We start from the raw sequence: 5,144 nt of genomic DNA on the forward strand, positions 1-5,144 counted from the left end.
CATCATGAGGGTAATTTTCAATACAAAACAAACATCGATAATCCATCTTTACCCTAGGTTAACTTAAAGGGCATACATTTTTCATTATCACAAACTCCATCCATAAATATATTAACTTCAAGTAAAAAAACATGTCACTGAAATGTTCGTTCACTTGTCATTCATTCTTGCATTGAAAAAAAAATCATTAATTTACTAACCCATGTATTCATTCACGCATCTTTGTATTTAAAATAAAAAATATGTTATTCATAAATTTTTCTACATATTCATTCATCTATCGTTCATGCATTCATAAACAAAAAATAAATCATATCATTCATTCATGCATTACCATAACATGCATTTCAATATCTGAAATATAATATTAGAATGATTTATTTATTTGTCTACTAATGCAATTATATATTTAGTTATTTATTGATGGATGCATGAATAAATAAGTAGAATAATATATGAAGACCTCTTTTTTCTTTTTAAATGTTTGTATGCATGAATGAACGAATGCACGAGTCAATGAATAATGATTTTTTTCTTTTTGAATGCATGAATGAATGACAAGTGAATTAATGTTTCAAAGACATGTTTTTTACTTTGAGTTAATATATGTATGGATAGAGTATGTGATACTTAAAAATGCATACTCTTAGGGTAATCGACTCTATCGTGGGTGATTTATCCACCACTACAACATATGGAATGTGATGATGAGTTGGTCTTTTACTCATCATCATGTTTTTTATGGTTAAAAATTAGAAAACTCAATTTTAGCTTAATTTGGAGACAATTGGTATTTTAAATGAGAGATTTGGATCCAAGAGTCGATTATAGACTGATGAAGATATTAACAACCTCTCTGTCATATTAAAATGATACTCCCACTAATTGCATGGACTAATTTATACCATTAAGATTGTTTAATTAATTATTTAAATACAAAAGGAAGAATATTTATTTGTTTTACTATTGTGACTGATTAGATTTTCATCTTGCTCATACATATCCCTATAAGTATTAGGGAATCAAAACTACATAGCTCTAGGATAAAAATTTGTTTGTTTGTTAGGAGTGTTTTCTTCATATTTAGGAACAAAAGCGCTGTAACATTACTGTCCAAAAGATAAGTTGAAGAAAATAAGTAAATAGTTGCAATCATTCCTTCATACTTGTTGTGATTGTTATTCTTTTTATATGTTTTGAATTAATTGAGAAAAAAAATTATTTTTTTGTATTTAGGAACAAAAGTGCCATAGTGCAACATAGCCCAACTATTGAAAGGACTAGTCGAGGAAAATAAGTGAATACTCACAACTTTTCCTCCTTCTTATTACTACTTTTTTATCCTCGACTATATTTGTATTCCTTACATTTTTATTATTAAATTAGGTAAAAATATCAACTTAATATATGATATTTGTTTACATATTAAGAAATGTAATTAGTGATTAAATTCTACTATATATGAGATTTTTATTTTTTTAATACCATTAAAATTTTACAATAAAAATTTAACACATAATATTCTACTTATTGTTGAATTTTATTATTTTATGAGTGTCACTAAAGAGAAGGGAAGTAATGACTATGTTGGGAAATAAACTCATGACCTTAGTGGTAGTATTAACAATAATAAAATAACCTCTTATTAATTACAATCCAGAACCAAGAAGGCATACCAAGGCCCATCAATAAATAAGAGTTTAGAGGGCTAGGAGGGTCCATGACCCCATCTAGAACCAAGAAGGCACACCAAGCTCTCAACGAATTAGTGGAAGAAGTGGCTAAATCAACAAAGCCCAACAAGGAGATCAAACCCATACATTGCACTGTTTTCATAAAAGTAACCCAAGTTGGCCACAACCAAGGAGGGGCTATATGAGGCGTGTTGGAGTCATTTAATAAAGTGGGGATCATCATCCCCACATGTAGGCTAGGAGTTATTTTCCATTCCTTATTTAAAGAACAAGTATTATTTTCCTTTGTAGGCATTAAGTAGCTGAAGTATTGGTTGTAATAAGTGATATTAAGGCTTGTGTGATTAGTTGTAATAAGTGGAATTAAGACTTGTATAATCCAGGTATAAAATTCATGTGATTAAGAGAGGATTAAAGACATTCCTTCTTGGGAGAGGGTGTGCAAACCAAGGAAGGAGTTTCCTTGTGGCTTGGTGTTAGGTATTAGTGGCCTAGGCACACCTAGAAGGGGGTTGAATAGGTGTAGCGGTTATCAATCACCGCTTCTCGCACCAAAACCCAGTTCTGGAAACAGTTCAGTTAATCGATTAACCAGTGGGCTTAATCGATTAATACACACAAAACAGAATGATCAGAGCAGCTAATTGTACAATTATTTATAACCAGATAAGCATAGATAAAGCATATATTTTTAGGCAATATTAAGAAGTATATGGCAGGGTACAATCATGCAAAATATTAGCTTCTAACTCGCATTATAACAGCAAGAAATGTAAAAAAAGATTAAGAGAGAACAACATGCAAAGATGGATTTTTATCCTGGTTCGTTTGCGGTCCACTGCAAACTACAACTAGACTTCCCCTTCTGATCTTGGGAGATTTTCTTCTTCACTATATCGAATACAAGTATAATCACATACACCAATTCAATTTACAAAACATAGGACACTTCTTTCTTAAAATCTAGAACATCTAATCCTTGGTTTGACTCTACCTATCGCCTGAGAAAACCTTTCTCGTGAACCAGGCCCAGACAAGATTCTCGTTCTCAAATCAATACCTCCTAGTCTTGGTGAAGAATCACTCTATCTTTGTGGTGGTAAGACACCAAGAGATCAATCTAATACACACAAAAACAGATTAGAAATGCAAGGTATTAGAAGCACAATAATGCTCGAAATATAACAATGAAAGATCTTAAGACTAACCCACTCACAATTCACTCGAGTCATCATATACATGTGAGTTAATAAAAAATAGTAATCACAAGATATCTCTCTAAGAATATTTATCAATAATTCATGAACATGTGAACAAGATAAGGATGAGACTAAGAATATGAAAAACAATATGCAAATAATAAAGAATCAATATTCAATATGGCATGTTAATCTCTCTTCCTCACACATGCAATTCTCTCTGCAAAACAGAATTTAAAACACGAAATATGCTCTCTAAATCAGTCATATACAATAGAATGCAATGCTTCACTTCTCTGGAAATTACCTAAACTTATACAAAGCAGTTTTGACAGTTCAAACTGTTGCAATCAGTTAAGTAGATAAAATAGAAAACAGTTATAACATAAAACAGACATGTTAATCGATTAAGGTACCACATTAATCGATTAACCAATGTAACATGATTAAAATAGAAACCAATTGTAATAGAAAAACCGATATAACAGAAAAACAGTTGAGTTAATCGATTAAGTCACCACGTTAATCGATTAACCAGCATATTAAAACACGTGGTTCAAAAGGTAAACTACTTATATGTTATGCTTAACTTCTATACATGTTTAAGCAATTATATTATGCCTAATATGCACATATAACATGTATGATTAATGCATGAACATACAATTAACTAGATGATATGTCTCATGAATGTGATATGACAATTATAATGGCTTAAGAGACTTGCATCTAGGTTCACCTCACCTATACTCATTTACTACGACACACATCCCAGACTACTTCGAATAATGACTCAATTTATATATCCTAGTCTAGATATGACCAATGAGCTCTAATCATGTTGATTGTTGAGCCATCATCAAACTTTAACAAAACCTTGTCTTCATCAAAACATAGGCAAAACATTGCTAGTGTGATCCTTGACACTTTACACTTTCACTTGGTTGTGAATCATCATATTAAGAGTCATGAAGACACAGTGAATCTTTACCTATTATGGAGAGAATGTGTCGTTCTCTACATGGCAACATTCAAGGGCTAATCAACCTAAGACAATTATTTCTTAAAAAGAGAGGCGTGAAGAACAAGGGGAGGTGATTTATTTTTTTTCCATACTTGTTCCAATTCAAGGCTCAACATTCAAATTTGATTTGAGACTTAAATGGAAACAATCAATGGTTCATCAAACCAAGGAATTTGTTTCCTAAACAAGAGAGGCGTGAAGAACAAGGAGGATATACTTTATTTCTTTCCATACTTGTTCCAAATCAAAGGCTCAATATCAAATCTGATTGGGAACATAGAATCCGAATAAAGAATATATTTTCAGCTTCAATACCATGCATAAATAGGAACAACACACATGAAACTATGTCAAGGCAAATGAAACTTTCCTTATGTAACACCGCAAATTTTACGATTTTGAATTATAAGATTTTATTAATATTGTTATTAATTATATATTCGAAAATTAATTTCTGGGAATTTTCGGTAAATAATTAGACGAAACTCTAGTTGAATTTTAGTCTTCTAATTCTATTTTCAATTTAGTAGCAAATTTTCATAATTTTCGGAGACAGTCAGTTTCGGACCACTGTCGGGGCCGAATCTCACCCGGTACGGCTCAAAAAGTGGTTTTTGAGTTCTGTAACTCGAAATCAAATTCCGATTGCACCGTTGGTTTCGTAATTTCATTTCGAGTCAATATAGACCCTGAGTACACCCATACCTATTTTCTAAATATTTTTCACTCGGAATGCCGAAATCCGAAATTCAAATCAGATATTAAAATCGGGCGATTTATAATACCCGATCGAGTATTGGCCGATAATACTCGGGCATGTTTATAGCACATATCCGCGAAGTGGTCATTTCACATTGGGATGTGAAATTTGACTTCCATAAAGCAAATCTCACATCACTTTCTCAAATATCTCATGAGCTCATCATTAGCCACCCTAGGAGATTTTTGATGATTGCCTAGAGGGAAATCTGATTTCCTTCTCTCCTTAAACCCTCACACTTCACACTTCACTCTCACACTCTTCCATTTTCAAAATTTGCAAAGAGAAGGTAAATCCTCTCTTCACCTTTTCTCTCATTTTCTCATTTGTTTCTTCCATCTTCAATCCTTGATCTCTCAACATTCAACCAATGGATGTTGATGAGATTTAAGTATGTTGTTCATGAGCATTTCAAGAACATATTCAACCGTTGAAATTTTCTAAAATGCTATCTAACTCATTTTCTC

The sequence above is a fragment of the Lupinus angustifolius genome, chromosome LG01 (assembly GCF_001865875.1).
Source record: "Lupinus angustifolius cultivar Tanjil chromosome LG01, LupAngTanjil_v1.0, whole genome shotgun sequence".
NCBI lineage: Eukaryota > Viridiplantae > Streptophyta > Magnoliopsida > Fabales > Fabaceae > Lupinus > Lupinus angustifolius.